The 17621-nt window shown below is 32.1% G+C and overlaps 1 protein-coding gene across 5 annotated transcripts in view; it reads right to left on the bottom strand.

Moving 5' to 3' along the window:
- The window catches only part of FBXW7 (F-box and WD repeat domain containing 7), a 175699-nt gene that overhangs the window by 104174 nt on the left and 53904 nt on the right, over positions 1-17621 (bottom strand). The window contains exon 1 of one of the 5 annotated variants that reach the window (XM_023530193.1): positions 4496-4515. The exons of the other annotated variants lie outside the window; for them this stretch is intronic. The gene's annotated coding sequence lies outside the window, so the exon portion shown is untranslated. Of the gene's footprint in view, positions 1-4495; positions 4516-17621 lie in introns of those variants that run through there. 5 annotated transcript variants of the gene reach the window in all.

Here is a 17621-nt window from a genome sequence, read left to right as displayed (position 1 = left end):
CATGCAAAAGAATAAAACTGGACCATACACAAAAATCAACTTAAAATGTTTTAAAGACTTGAACATAAGACCTGAAACCATAAAAGTCCCAGAAGAAAATACTGGGGGTAAGCTCTTTGACAACTGTCTTGGCAATGATTTTTTGGATTTCACACCAAAAGGCAACAAAAGCAAAAACAAACAGGTGGGACAGTGTCACACTAAAAAGCTTCTGCACAGCAAAGAAACCATCAACAAAATGAAAAGGCAACCTATGGAATGGAATAAAATATTTACAAATCATATATCTGATAAAGAGTTAATATCCAAAATATATAAAGAACTCATACAACTCAAAAGCAAAAGAAGAATCCAATTAAAAAATGGGACCAGAAACTGAATAGACTTTTTCCAAAGAAGACATACAAATGGCGAACAGGTACATGAAGAAGTGGGCAACATCACTAAACATCAGGAAAAACCACAATGAAATATTATAGGCACACCTGTTAGAATAACAATCACCAAGGATAAAAGATAATAAGTGTTGGGGAGGATATGGAGAAAAGGGAACCCTTGTGTACTGTTAGTGGGAATGTAAATTGGTACAGCCATTATGGAAACAGTATGGAGGTTCCTCGAAAAAGTTAAAAATTAAAAATAGAACTACCATATGACCCAGCATTCCCACTTTAGGGTATACATATATTTGATGGAAATAAAGACAAGATATCAAAGAGATATCTGCACAATAGCCAAGATGTGGAACAATGTAAGTGTCCATAATGGATAAATCGATAAAGATGATGTGGTATAAATATATACACAATGGAATATGCAGCCATGAGAAAGAAGGAAATCCTGCCATTTGTTGACACCATGAATGGACCTTGAGGGCATTATGCTAAATGAAATAAGTCAGACAGAGAAAGACAAATACTGTATGGTATCATTTATATGTGAAATTAAACACAAAAGTCTAATTCATAGAAATAGAGTAGAAAAGTGGTTGCCAGAGGCTAGAGGGGTGGAGGAATAGGGAGAGGTTAGTAAGAAGGTACAAACCTTCAGCTAGAAGATGAATAATGTCTGAAGATTTCATGTAAAAACACAGTGACTGTAGTTGACATAAATGTATTGTATAGCTGAAATTTGCTAAGAGAATTGAATGTTCTCACCATCCACCCCCCTCCAAAAAAAGATAAATATGTAAGGTGTTGGATATATTAATTAATTTGATGAGGGGACTCCTTTCACAATGTATACAAATCACTCACCATGTATATACTGTAAATACCTTACAATTTTATGTTAATTATACCCCAATAAAGCTGAGATTTAAAAAGAGAAAGAAAATACTCTGATACCTCAGAACTACCCCCATCAATGACTCCCAGAAACTAATCTTCTTCATCCACAAGGGTAACCACCATCATGCCTTTTAACACAATAGATTAATTTTGTCTGTTTTTGAACTCTATACAGTCAGGGCACATGGTGGAACTTCTGCAATAGTTAGCAACCTTCTAATTATTGAGCTGCATGGTTATAAGAACACATTATGTTAATACACTAAGGACTACATTTGTTTTTATAGTTTCTGTACCTATAATTTACTTTACAATGAAAAGAAAAAAATAGTTTTAAAAATTAAAAAATTATAGATAAGTTCTGCTGATCTAATAAGAACTCCCCTAAAGATTAAACGGCAATGAGCTGGTGTCATCTGGATTATTTTTAACAATCATTTTCATTCCAAACTGTCACACAGTATCATCTCAAAATAAAGCAGAAAGAGATACACAAGTTGAGAAGTATCTTAAAAGGCCTGATGCCTGTCTCGATGGTGCTAATTAAACTATTCAGTACAACAGTCATACTCATTGCTTCCACAACAGTTACAAAAGCCGCCAAATTTGGTAAGTTCAACAAATTTGGGAATACAACACGAAGCTCGAAACCAGTTAATTTACTTTTAGACATATCTTCATTCCACTATTCCAAAACCAGAGTTCAAAACAGTAATTCACTTGTGCAGCTGCAGAACAAACACGGTTTCCAAACCACTGGGCTTCTCTGGATTTCTTCTAAGGTCAAAGTCATCATAAGAATTCAAACTATAAGGTTCTAGGATGTCACTTTTACTACATAAACATAAGACTTGTGTTTCTCTTTAAAAATTAAGATATGTCTATACACATAAATAGTAGGCCATAATTATTTTATTCCTTGCCAAGTTATCTAATTTCAATTAGCAATTTGAAGAACTCTTTGATATCTCATTTCAGAATTACAAATTTCAATCATATTTTTCTGAAATTCAAAATTCCTGATTATGTTAAAACATAGTCATTTGGTGATCTTTTGAGGTATATGCTCACTTTTTCCTACCACTCTGAACAAATTTAATTAGTCTAGAAATTACAATGAATGGCCAACTATGTGTTAGACAATGAAGCAGATACATGACATGTAAAAACCAACAATCTTGCCCTTAAGATAGTTGAGATTTAGTTGGAGATATTAAGTATTTTGTACAATAACCTGGTGTGGTGTTATGGTCTAGATATGTAATGAAGTCCCAAGAAGGAAGGAATCTTATGTGACCAGAAATAAGACATCTCTGCACATGAAAGACACTCAATAATTACTATCAGAAGGAATAAATGAATAAAAACAAAAAATGTATATAGCACAGTTGCACATATGTATAGAAACGAGTTGGGTCCTCAACAACTAGCAACACAAAATTAGCTCCTTGTCAAAAAAAGAGCCTTAAAATCTGAATACACACTTGCAATATTTCACAGATTTTAAGAGGCACACATTTTTTTTTTCATTTCAGCTTCTTAGTAACTGATGGCACCCAAGTAGCAGTAATTTTTTTCTTTTCTAGTAATTAAAATAACTGTGTACCTCAAGATTCATAGATTTGATCAAACTATCATTTGATTCTAAAGAGAAATGTAGTATATAACATGATTTCAAAATTAATCACTACATGCAAATTTGGATATGTAATCTCCATTTTTATTAATAACAGTTCAAAAAATTAATAGGAGACAGACACCTTGCAATGTCAAATCCTGAGTACTGACTCTTAAAATTTCAAAACATAAAAGAACATAATTACACCTACTACAAATTCCTACAACACATCTATAAAATCTATAGCATGCATGTTCTCTACCGTTACTGCAAATGGTATTGTGAGGTAAATAACCATACATAATTTGAACAAATCTCAGTTATAGAAATATTGAAGATATTTCTTCCTTCTTACATAAAAGGTAACACTAGGGGGTAAATAATCTTTGTTGTTGTGTTTTTATTATAAGAAGAAGGATAAAATAATGACTATCTTAGTAGAAATTTTACTAAAAAACAAAGAGAAAGGGCGTAATTTCATATTAACCAAATAAATTTCATATTCATTTATAAATTACCCTAAAGGAAAACTCATATTAACAATATAATGCAGTAGTATAAAGCAAACAACCTGGTATATTTTATTTTGACCAGGGGAGATGCCATATTTTTTTAAAAGTAAACATGAATTTACCAATACCGAAGTATTATCATTTAGCTAGGGAAATACAGTCTGCTGGAAAAGTGCAAGCAGGCATGAATTAAACTGCTGACACAATCACAAGTACAGCATACTTCACTCAAAAGCAGCACTAGTCTAATTAGAACAAGAACTTACATCAAGCTTCCTTACCAGTCTTTTATCATCATCATCATCATCGATATCCGAATAGAAAATATGAACAAGTGAAACATATTAATCAATTAAGGAAGGAATAAACAGTAAGGGAATCTGCATGTATATGTGCATCCACGAGTGTGTGCACATATCTTTATAGCTCCCTAAAGTTAGATTCTGTTTTGCTTCTGTTTTTCTCCATATCAAACTAAAGACAGGAATACGGGTAGTCAGTGAATCTGACTTTTGTTCGTGCGGGGGTAACCTTGGGCAAGTCCCTTCATCTTTGCAGTCTCAAATTTCATCATTAGAAAAGGAAATAATATTTGAGTATCTGCTATGTGCCAAACACTATGGTAGATGTTTTACATAAATTATCTCTTAATCTTCAAAAGAATTCTCCCAGATAATTAATATATCCTCACATAACCAAAACTCAGTCACCTAAATTTGATTCCATCACAAGTCCGCCTAACTCCAAAACTCCCCTTTTCTTTACTACATAGTAATGATAATGCCTAAATTAATACCTAAACTATTTGAATTATAGATAATCTAACAAAAAGATATCATAATCTACCTGGCCTGTTTTAAAAGAAAGCTATCCAAGCACAAGAAACAAACGCTATTTTGCTGGTCCACCCATTCCGTCACTCTACTCCCCGCCCTGCATGGGAGATGCCTGGCAATTATTAATAGCAGGGGGGAAAATGTAAATATGAACATACACAAATACAGTTCAATGCATAAAGTATTAATGACAAAACAATGGGACAACTAGCGACAACAGTCTATTTTTCTACAAAATACCTTTCTGTAATGGAAATTAGTTCATTCGTTCATCATTAAGGGATGATGTCAGTATCGTATGAAAGTCACATTGGTCCACAAAGAATTTTCTTCACCTCAGTAACACTCTGAAGCTATCAGGAACAAGCTTTTTCACAGAGAGAGCCTCAGTAATACATGATGACCTCAAGGGAAAAAAACAGAAAATCCTGCAGAAGAGGGAAAGCAGTGGCTGGTCAATGGCTTTAAGAACTGCTAGGCTTTCCGCATTACTAACTATCTGGTCAAGCTGTTGAGTAAAGACAAAAAAGCCATAAAAATATTCCCTCCTCCCCCGCTTTTTTTTTTAAAAGGAGAATTTGGGGTAGGGATGACTAATAAAGAGGGTTACATCCTGAGTCAAAATTTTTAATTTTGACAACTTATCTTACATAGAATTGAATACCCCCATGGACTCATATCTCAAAGGCATAAATCCTAGAAGTTAGAATTAGCTAACTGATGTTGGGTACAAATGTTTAGCTGTATTAATATTTTTTATTAGAATTGTTACTGGTTTTGTTAGATTACAAAGTTGCAGAGGTCTCTGAATGACTTGTCCCTTTACAGTCTGATTTTGCAGAACTTTAGGTTTTTTCCAGAGACACATAGATTGCTTTATAACAGAACTGCCTGTATTATGGCATTTAAAGAAATCCAGCCGCTTTATTTAGACCCAGCCTAACTTCTTCAGTAGTCACTGGTATGGGGTAAAACCAATCTACACTGAGAGGTTAAACTTTGTTGCTGATAAACACTTAAGAATTACTTTGTCAAACCAAAATATTGCCCATTTTTTGTGTTTGCTTTAAGAAATACTAATAAAGAGAATTGGAATGAAATATTTAAAATGAATAAAAATTAAGTAATAACATTTAAAAATACAGATTGTAATAACAGGTAAAATATATGACCTCAAAATTCTCTCAAAATTATGCTAAGTTAAATTTAAATTCTAGAATATGCTTTGTATTTTAAAAAATATATTTTGAGTCTGTTTCTTTAATTTTATAATAATGCCACAGGAGGATGGCACTCATTAGAATGATACAGGTTTTTACCCCCTAGAAAAGATCTTTTTAGTTTACAGAATAGCACGCTTGAAATTACTTTCTTTATGAAAATGTCAAATTATTGAGAAAGAAATATTTACCTACCTGGTCACAGAGAATACATTTCTTTACTAAGTTGAAGAACAACAAAAATTGACTTCAGCATTTAAATCTGTCAGCAACATGTGTCTATGACATTTCTAACACTTTAAGAATGTCAAATCCTAATCAAATTTTGATTTTGGTAATACAAGTTATTAAAAATTGGAAGTTATCAAACTTTTTACCTGAAATGTCATTTTACATTAAGGAATTTTTAAAGCACTTTTACAATGCTCTGAAACAGATGCATCCTGAAATATCAACTCACTAATGATAGAAATACCAATAGAGCATGCTTACCCCTTAAAAATGGGTAAGAAATATAGGAGCTGGCAGAAAGGGGAGAAAATGGCATTTTGAACAGAATAAGTACACCAATCTGATTAACAAATGTAATCTAAGCGACCTCCACCACCCCAAATCACATCTTACCTACTTTATATCAAAAGTCATTTGGATCTTGACAGTTCATACCACCATCTACTCTTTCTGCCAATTCATGCTTATTACTATAATATTCTGAATCAAATTCTGGCTCAGGGATTATCAAAAGGTCAGTAACAGCTCTGAAAGTCTGTTTTTCTTTCTTTTGTCTGTTTAGATGATTCATTTTCCAAAACTTTCACTATGGAACATGTCTCCTGTATACAAAATTTTCAATATGAAAGTGACGGATTTATCTTTCTTATTAAAATAAAATAAAAATACTAATCAAGAACAATTTCCACTATAATAAGAGAGAAAATCGGTATCAAAACTACACAGCCCTACATAAAATAGTGTTTATTAAACAACTAGAATTTAACTTGCTAAATGAGTACTTTACTCTCCCTAGGGAGATTGACGCTTTCAGAACTGTGCTCTTGTCAATTTCCGACATCTCAATCTCAGAGGTTTGGTTTCTTTATTTCTCCTTCCTTTTCTCCTGTCACTTAAGAAAAAAGTGAGCCCTATCATTTCCAAAACTAATCCCACCAGTCCTTTTTGACTGTCTATTCCTGCACCTCCTTCAGAAACCTGATGCATTACTCAGTGCCCCCTCAATACTCAAGGTTCAATTTCTCTAATCTTACTTTTGACTCTCTGTGAACATATTCACAAGTATATGACATTGATTGGTGGATACAAAACAGTGTAAATGAGTGAGGCCTAGAAAGGGAGTCTCCTCAATCTATACAGATTTTTAAAATAATAAAATTCTGTATTGTTTTCAAGTCACTCTTCAATGAGACTCTAGGCAGAGAATGAAAATAAAGGAGGAAGCAAAAGCCTATATCATAAAATATATAATAAGCAAAGGCTATATGACGATGACTTCTAATCTTTATTTTTTATCAACCAAGGACTTCTTTGTCATGTCAAAATATACCTAAAATTTATCACAGATATGATTCTAAGACATGAACTTTAAAAGGTACTCTTTAGAGGATGAACTACTATGACTTTCAACAACCAGTCAATTCCAAAATTTAAGAATGAATTTCCCAAATTAAACCAAACTGTTTCTTAAACATTTTCTTTAAAAGGTTAACACTGTGATTTTTATTTACTATTAATCATAGGTTTGGGGGTAAAGAATAATATTTTTTCCTTAAATACTGTAATCTCAATCAGAATTCTAAGACTTTTCCTTCAAAGTTTGTGATTTTATATGTTTATAATTTAAACATACATATTGGTGGAAAAAATTATAAAGAAACTTATAAATGTGGAAGTATGAGAAATATAAAAAAGATATACCTGTAACTTCTAACTTCCCATCACTGCCCTTCTCTTACTCCAGCTTCAATTAACTTCTTCTTCAATAACTTTCTCAATTCTTTTCAATTTACACAAAATCTAATCATATCCGATCCTATTCCTAGGCACTAAAAGATATAATTTTTTTTTATTATTTACAAATTATAACTGTCACATTAATCTAACCTCATGGCATCTTGATCCAATGACAAAGCTGCATTATAGTAGGCTATTTTCTATAAACCCCAATAGGGGCCAGACCACAATTACTCATGTCAGTTTCTACATGATATACAAGTAGTTTTGACTTAAAGGGACAGAACACAAATTACTGTAAAGCCCAAAGTAATGATCTCACTTGGCAAAGGGCACAGGGCTAACTTCTAGTAAATCCAAGAATAAAATTGTTGACCTAATTAACTATTACGACCTGTTTCTCCTTAGATGTATTCCCTATCAAACTCTTACTTTCTTTTCTAGGATCTCCCATTGCCTAACTCATGTATGTGGTTTAGTAACAATGAAACTCTCCTTCTCTCAGCCTTTCTCATCTCTTTGCTAAAATACTGCTTTTAGGTTTCTGACTTCTTTCTCACTCACTCTATACACTCTCTTCAGGCTATTACATCCACTCTCATAGGTTCGACTACCACCTCCAGTGATGGTTCTCAAACTTCAATGGAGTTTAAGATCACTTTAGGGGAAGGGGTTCTTGTTAAAAATGCAGATTCACAGGACCTATGGCAAGAATATAATCTATGGCTCCTTCTAAATTCACCTCTTCTAAGATGGCTTCCCAAGTACCTCTCACCACTGCTCCCAAAAGAATTAACAACTTTATGCTCCAACAGCTTCTACTCCATACTTATGTGTCTGAAATACATTATTAACTTTTTTGTTGTCTGCCTTTCCCATTAGGACTGTAAAATTAGGGCTCCAAAGGCAACTTTTGGCTTCCTCATTTTAGGATTTCTAGTGGTTTGCACAAGAAGTTAGCTATTAGCAGGCTATCGATAAATGCTAAAAATGACATATGTAATGTCCAGATTAGAAGAGCCAACAAATGACTGAATAAACAAGAAATAATTAGAATTTATGTGCTTTGCTCCGCTCTTTGATAGTCTGAATTAGGAAGGCTTATATTTAAGTTTTCCTCTTTTCTCAAATTATGAATACATAGATAGATTTCAGATGGACGAGGATAACACCAAGGACAAGAACACGGACCTTGAAGTTAGACATTACTGAAGTAAAAATACAGATCTACCACTTAATATGATCTCAGGTAAACTTGCAATAGAGTCAATTCTAAAATGAAGCTTATACATAATGAATAGGTTTTAGGTGAAGAATAAAGAAATAACACATATAAAGCATCCAATATCTGGCATTTGGTGATAATCAGAACACGGTAGATATTATTCTTATTAAGCCATAATTTTAAAAGTAAAACATTAAAGCATATGAGGGTAGGGATAACTCCTTTCAGATAAACGTGGTAACTTTTTAAGGAAAAGATAATATGTAGATTATTAACTTTTAAAAATCTTTAGTTTTATATATTAATTACATTATATTAATTTATTATTAATTACATAAATTTAATTGTTTTTAATTAATTTAAAATTTTAAACAACCTAAAACAGACCTTTTTTGCTTAAGTGGCTATCCAGCCAACTCTTGCATATAGTTGGTGGTCTTTAGGGGCCCAGTGATAAAGAAAAACTTGTAAAATTGATGTTTTCCTTTTAAAGCATATTGTCCATTTCAAATTTAATCAAAATTTGTTAAGTGGGTACAGATATATATGCTCATTTGTGTAAATATGAGACAAATATATTAAATGACAAACAAGAGGTAAGAGAATTGGTACAGAGGAGGTCCTTAAGCTTGCTTAAAAGATTTACAGAAATTTTACTTAGTGGTTTCCACAGAAGCTTTGCAATTGCCCCCAATAATTGATTTCGTTGGCAATTTACTGTGACATAATACAAAGGTAAAATTTAAGACTTAGAAATTTTGAAAAATATAGACATGTAGAGAAAAAATATTTTAAATTATCTTAACCTCATCACCCAGAAATAATCACTTTGTAAATCTGCTGTATTTCCTTTCAGTTTCCTTCTCTACAATGTGTAAATACATATTTTCAAAACTCATATCATTGTAGGTTAAACTCCATGAAAATGCCGATGTTCAATCACTCACCGACCTACAAAAATGGCAATTTCAAATGGTTCAACTTAATACCATTTGTACTATATGTATGTGGACCTCTAAGGACAATTTTACATTCTTCTTTTGAGGCTTTATATTAAATCATGAGCATTTTCCTTTGTCTTCAATATTCTTCCCAAAATGACATTTTAAAACTGGACGGTGGTTCAAACAAATGGATATAATAAACTCGTTTAACCATTCCCCCGATGTTTGAAACTGAGTTTTTCCAGTTTTTCACCATTAAAAATGATGCTGACAAGAACATCCTTGTGCCTAAATCTCTGATTTATTTCCTTAGGATAAATTCCTAGAAGTAGGCTTACTAATTCAAAGGCTATGAACATTTTAAATACTACTAAAACATGTTCCTAAAATGCTTACCATAAAAGAATTTACATTACCAATTTACATTTCACATTAGTATATGAGATTGCTCATTCTATCTCAAAACTAACAGTCAGAAAGATGATTTTACAAACCATCTATGTTTGCAAACTAATTCTTAGAGGAAGGAAAGCTGACAAACAGCATACACAGAAAACTAAAATAGAAGCACATTCTCAATATCACTGGTTCTCAAAATTAGGTATGCATAAGAATTGTCTGAGAGGCTTATTTAAAACTGAAAATCCCTATATCCCATTTCAGTGATTCTGTCAATGGGATATGACAGAGATTTGTACTTTTAACTACCACCCTGAATGACTCAGATGAACGTGATCTCTACACCACACCTTGAGAAACATTACTGCAACAATACAAATACTTTATATGAATATTTACTGAAACAATGAAAAGTATATTCCAAATAGCTGAGTAAAAGGTGAATGTATCAACTGCTTCTTATTCAAGACACAAAAATTAGGTAATCATATCAGGTCTTCAGATCAAAACTTGGTTTCATCTCTGCAGTCACTGCTTAATTAAAAGTGCAAGTACTTTAAAAGTATATTAAAGTACAGTATTTTACCACAATTTTTAAATATACATATTTTAAGTATGAGTTTTAAAATTGGTTCTGCTATTTCCTAGCTGTGTGATTTAAGGTAAGTTATATAACCTCTCTGAGCCTCAGTTCCTTCAACTTTAAAAATGACAATAAGAATACCTATCGCATAAATAACATAATATAGAAGTGCTTAGTATAATATCTGGTCCAAATTAAGGGTTCCATAATGCTTGTAATAATTAGTATGACATGATCATCTTTTCGAAAATACCTAATTCAATCAACCCACAAAACCATTTTGCCTAAGCAACAAAGAGGAATGTATACAGCTTATATGATTGGCCACATATGGAGAGAGCACTAGTAACATGAAGGCTCCCTTTAAGAAAAATGATTACTAAAAAATATGCTAGGTACTGAAATAAAATCTTTAACAACATTATCTTCGTTAGAGAGCAAAGGAAAAATTGACAGTACCAGAATTTAATCCCAAATTTGCTTTTTTAAGAACTAGGACAATTATCTAGAAAAACTATTCTATTTAGAGAATATTTGATATCAAAAAGATAAAACAGTGCTCTTAGCAAAAATATGTCCCCTCCCCCCCAAAAAAGATATAAAAAGTGAAAGAAAACATTTGATTATCACCTAGAAACTGATTCTTTTAAGAAATTTCATCTTTCCTCCTTACTCCAATTTCCATAGCTTCCAGGTCGACTATTTTAACACCTCATACTGGTATGAGCAAATTAATTTAGTGGACAATTTAGGAGTATGCTTAAGGAACTCAAAAATGTTCATACATAAATTGATCAAAGTCATCTAGTAGATTGGTAGCAGAGCCTGATTCAATCATGTGCAAGTAGGCTTTTAGAAAAGAACAGGCAGTTCCACTGGGGCCAGAACTTCACAAAGTATACTGCCTATTTATTTTATATAAAATACTGTCTAAATACAGAACAATCATGATATCTTCTATCTTTTATAACCAATCTTTTTTAAAAAGTATTCAACACTCTGGTATTCACTTCTTTTCCTCCTATTTGCTCAACCCTTTGCAAAAAAGCTTTAATGTACGCCACTCTACTGAAACTTGTATCAATAATTAATTTGTTGGTAATCTACCATTTAACTTCCAATATATATGTAATTTAGACACATCTTTGACCAAATCTCAAATGACATTAACAAACTTATGTTAATATTATCGATGTTCTCAGACGTTTTTGGGGGGTGGAAGAAGCATATAAACTTGTTACCCATTAAACAATAAAAGATTGCAAACACTAGTTTTTAAATCATATTACAGTCTTCCATAATTAATGTTTTAAGTATCTGAATTCAGGATAAAGTACACAATGATATTGGTATATTTGTATCTTTTAACAAACACTAAGGCCTCAAACACTAAGGGCAAGTATTTAAGTACATTGCAAAGAACAGCTTTCTTCACATAGTTTGAATAGCATGTATAATGGTATCTTGGGTTCAATTTCTTTCATAGCAAATTATTAATATATTTAATTAATATAAATGTTTTTAGAAGTGGTTGGAAGAAATTGTGTCTCTATCATGGCAAGAACACAAACATAGTTAAAGAACATAAATTAGGGAAGGATAGAACTATTTCTACATAAAGACAGAACTATTACATGTCAGATTCTGTACAAAACACTTTACATACTAAATAATTAGAGAGGAAGAGGAGCTGGTGAGGAGGGAAGAGAAGGGGGATAATTTTCTTTCCTAATGCAAAGCGCTCAGCAAAACTTTAATGTAGACTAAGTCTTGGGTGCCTAGGTCTCATTTTTCTTTCTGTAACACTAGTTCTATTCTACTTTAAGCTTTAGTCCTATACTTCTGTATTTGTAACCGATTATTTGCTTAAAAGGCATAGAATAAAGATGAAAACAAAGATCATCAAAATATAATCGCTGAAAATTCATAATCTTGTATTTAAGATTTTAGTTTGCTATATTCTTGAATATTACTTTAAAATGGCTACTATATGTTTTCACCAATATTCCTTAGAATTGGTCCAACTCAGATTTCCTAAATCTTGTTATAGCCATGAAACCATCAAAGCAAAAGGCTAAAAAGATACGAAACTCTAACACAACTTACTAGTATAAGAATTTACCATAATTCCATTATTATAATTAGAGCTAGAGTTTGACACTGATGAAATTTGCAAATGGTAAGACTATTCTGTTTCATTTAGATAACACAGGATAGTTAAACAAATTCTCATCTTTTCAAGATATGCTGTGATCAATATCAGAGTATGATACATATGTCGATGCTGAGCAAGGAACAGAGAATACAGAGATATTTCATTATATTCAAGGCTAATAGTACCAATGAACTTTTTATGAATTGATGAGTGAAATAATATATAATCTCTAAAATTTCACAAGGGAACTCAAGTTAACTAAAATTACCAAGGCTACCCAAAACTTAAAGCAAGAAAACAAAAAAGAAAAAACTTAATATTCTACTTTTAAAAATAAGTGCTGCTGCTTTAAGTGGCTAGCAGTCTCATTTCAACTCCAGGCTGCAATCACAACATCCATTAGAGTGCTCCACAGCTCAGAGCAAGCAAGCAAGCAAGTGGTTGTCAGTGCAGCCAGTAAATCACCTGATTCTATTACAAAATCAATTACTGCAGTGCATTTCCATTGCTACACAATCTGATGATGACAAAATGATATTGGATAGCTACTGCAAGGTCAAGAAAACTGCTAAGAACATCTTTAATTGGTCTTTTATTTTTAATCATTTGGTCCTCGTCATAATGCATCCATCTTAATCGTATATTTTTATTTGAAGTAAATCTATGTAGTTACCTTTGGTTGCCTGGGACATTCGATGGATAATCTCTGCAACTGGTCTGATGTATGGCTACAAGAGAACAGATCGGAGCAGCAGGTCGAACGGCTCAACCTCTTCATTAAAGAAGAAATAATGCTGCAGCCACAGCCACACATTGACTTGCTCATTAGATGAGAATTTAACTTAAAAAATCAGAACTGAAAATGTCCCATATATACTCAAAACTGGCTAAGTGCCTCATTCTGCAGCTCTCTGGCTGAAAGACACACTGTTAAAAAAGAATAAAACAAGAGCTTCCCTACAGAAGATACCAGCCACAAACTCATCGCCAAGAAAAACTCGGTATTAGAAACAGAAGTCTCCCGGCTACTCTTTAAGAGAAGGTAAGGTGCTTTACTATTTTAAACTGTTTTATATTAAAACCCAAGGACTTAAAAAAAAAAAAAAAAGGCACAAACTCAAGAAAATACTCCCCAAAATTATACTAACCACTCTTTCTGTCCTCCATCAGTTTAGATCTGTTTGCCTACTCCTTCAGCTCAGCCTATCCAACCTGTTCCCTCTGTAAATGCACACTATTTCAACAACCAACAGGAATGAGCCCCACCCCTCCCTGTCCTCAGACACACTGTTCAAGAACCGCTCAATATCTGGAAAAGAACTGCTGCTGCATTGCTTTGAGAAACAACAGGGAGCAAATTACTGGACGGATTCTTTAACTTACCAATCAGAACTGCTGACCTTTTATGACTCTGCGATTCAAGAAGCCTGCCAAACACTCACAGTAAGAATAATCAACTGATTTTTTACTTGTATATTATAGATTAATTTATTGAATCATTGTTCAATCTTATTAGTTAACCTAAAATACAGAAACATAGGCATAAGAATTTTTTCAAAAGAAAATTTAGACAGTAGCTATTAAAAATCTTTGAGTATTTCTGGGAGGGGGCAGGACGGTGGTTGATAGGCAAAGTGAAAAATTCTCTCTGAATATTGTACTTAAACTTGAGAAATATGAAGTAATAAAACTCTACAGAAAATAAAATGGTGTAGATAATGATGGAATAAATAAGCAAGATAATCCAAGGAGGCGCCTGGTGTCATAAATGTTAGAAGAGTTTTAATCAGGAAAAAAAGGCATGCAGCTATATAGATAGGTATTGACAGTAAGTGAAAAGCCATCGAAAACCTGGTTGTTTTGATACTGAATATTCTCTCACTTGGTTATTTGCATCTCATTAAAAAGATTCAAAAAACACAAACCACCCTAAAAATATAAGCAATAGCATTAAGTATGTTAGCCCTACTCTAATATCTTTTATACTTAAGCATCCTCTTTTGCCAATAATGTATAAAGATATTTATTTGTATCACACACAATTATAATCTACATTACAATTTCCAGGATAAAAGAGGGTCACATTAATACAAATACTTTATGGTCTTCCCAAATAATTACCGTTCAAATAACTGTAACTTAAAGAACATTCATAGACCAATGATTATCAACCCTTTTTAACAGCATCCTTTTTTAAGGAAGATAGTCTAAAAACTAAATGTAATAAGAAATCTCAAATTAAAATGTATATTTTTAAAACTTCCTGTTTTCTGTGGCATTGAAAGATTCTTTATTTGTGTATGCCTCGTGCTCAATTTCTTCCTTGGTTTAACGCTATAAAGAGCCAGTATTGCCTCTTCCTTCACCTTGCACTGCCCTTTCGATATTCATGTTATACATAAATCAATTTCTAGAATATCTAAAAACAGGCATGCACTTCACATTGAATTTTTTTTAAAAAAACATTTTGTATATAAAGGCTATGGACACAAACAAGCAAAATAATGCAGTAACCTTTTACTCGCCTGCTGGAGGTACTGTCTGCTGCATGGAATTTTAAATCCTCATCTGCAGATGCAATTGAGCTGGTATTGCCAAGAACTCTGCTTTTTCTGTGTACTGTTACACAGCTATTCATCGAAAGAGCACATTATGTGGAAAATGTGAAGTACTATCAGTTTAGGTTTCTTATATGATTTAACAAAAGAACTTCTAAAATCTAGCTATAGCTCTGCTTTGTCACATTTTCTGATGCATGTCAGACACGTTGGGGAAAAAAGATCTTATTGCTGCTGATGCACTCCTCCTAGCAAATGTGCAAGATTGCGAAGCCAAGAGAGGTAATGAAAAAATTAATACAACAACCTAACATAAGGACAGTGTACCGAGCTGTAACGCCTCGCATGATTTATATTATCAACAAACGTATAACATGCCCATAATAATTTGAGATTTTTATTACCTTTATAATTAACAAAAAGCCTATAAATAAATCATTGTGTCTACTATTACAGACAAGCATCAATAAAATCCCCACCACATGCATTTGCTATTAATGAAAATAAGTTATTTTACTACTCAGCATCAATGTTGTTTTTAAACAAAACCATGAAATAAAAGATCCAAAGTATAGATTACTTGTGAAATAACTTGACATGTAATGCTTTATCCCCCTTACCCCCTCACCAATACCCTCTGGATCTTATATTAGTTATAAATAAAACAGAATGTAAGCAATAAGGTCTATTTTCATTATTTACTATTTTTCTTTCCATGTCAGCTAATTTAATGTACTATTGATTCTTCAGTTACATACAAATGGAGGCAAACCAACAAAGATAAAGCTTTCAAAACTATCAGAAAAGGAAACATAATATTGTTTAAAAAAAACACAATATTTATATTTAATTATCTAGTTATAGATGTTTAAAAAGAGACAACATTAATATTTGCTCACTAATGACAAACATGATTGTTTTTTAAATGAACTGCATTTTAAAGTTATGCTTTCCTCCTTAATTGCAAGTAACTCTAATATCAAAAACTTGTTTTAAAAACTTTATTTCTATTGAATTAATTTCTACTTCTCTAATAAGATAACCATTCGATTACAAGGTAGTCTTAAACATGTATAATTTACAAACACAACTCTGTACATCAAGACATCCTCCTCAGTGCCCAAATTTATACGTATGAGTAAGCACGAGCTAACTTCAAGAGTTTCCCTAAAGTAAAATGTATCAAATAGAAACTTATCCAATTGACACTATTATATTTTTAAAAACTATTCTTTCATTTAAAAACATATATTGCCATACATAATATCCCAGTGAGAAGTAATTCCAGCAGTTCTCAAAATATGAACCTTAGGGGTCCATGAAACCTTTACATGGAATCTCTGAGAACAAAATTATTTTCATAATACTTATAGATGTTACTGTGTTTTTCACTTTCAATCTCTTGAGTATACAGTAAGTTTTCCTTAGACTACCTGTCATGTAATATCTTAGCAGACTGAATGCATAAGCAGATATAAGAATCCAACTTTCTTCTGTTAAACCAGACTTTAAATATATTTGCAAAAATGTAAAACGATGTCATCTTTCTCATTAACTTTTGGAAAATATGGGTATTTCTCATAAAAATATATTAATTGTGCTAACGTGTAATTAGCTGTTACTTTTAAGTGAATTTAATAAATGAATACTTTTAAAACCTAGTTTTACTTTCAGATAGGGTAACTATTGAGAGATACCACCTAAATAAATCAGAGTTCTTTGGGGTCTTCAATAATTTTCAAGAATGCAAAGGGGTTCCAAAAGCAACAATATTGAGACTCACTAGATATTCTGCTCATATTTTTCCTTAAAACAAGGCTTATAGTTTTGGGTTATAAAAACAACTTCAGTAATTTTTAAAGCAGTGATTCTAAAAACATTCAATATAGAATATAAAATGCTACTGAATGTTCGCTGATGTCATTTTTAATACTCAACTTTCAGGCATCTTACTAAGTATAATTATTATCAGTTGTGTTTAACAGTACTGTTAAAGACTATCATGTATAGTCTTTCTATATCTAAAGTTGTAGATAACTGATGATAATGATGTTCATGCAGCAAGATATTCAACTATGGTTGATAAACAGGTACAGATTGAAAAACAAGTCAGTCGTTAGAAAAAGGAAAAATGTGAGATTATGTATTTTTAATATAAAAAGAAACCATAAGAAGAGTTTCTAAAATTCATCTTGCCTATATAAAATCACTAGTTTAAATTTTTTTTTCCTGAGTAGAAATACATAAACTTTAAATAAAATACATCTTAAGAAGGCACTGCCTTTCAGTAGTAAACATGATTAGGGATAAAAAA

Source organism: Pteropus vampyrus, unplaced genomic scaffold (assembly GCF_000151845.1).
Source record: "Pteropus vampyrus isolate Shadow unplaced genomic scaffold, Pvam_2.0 Scaffold47, whole genome shotgun sequence".
Classification (NCBI taxonomy): Eukaryota; Metazoa; Chordata; class Mammalia; order Chiroptera; family Pteropodidae; genus Pteropus; species Pteropus vampyrus.
The sequence above is the reverse complement of the archived record's forward strand: the minus strand, read 5'-3'. Positions and strand labels throughout refer to the sequence as shown.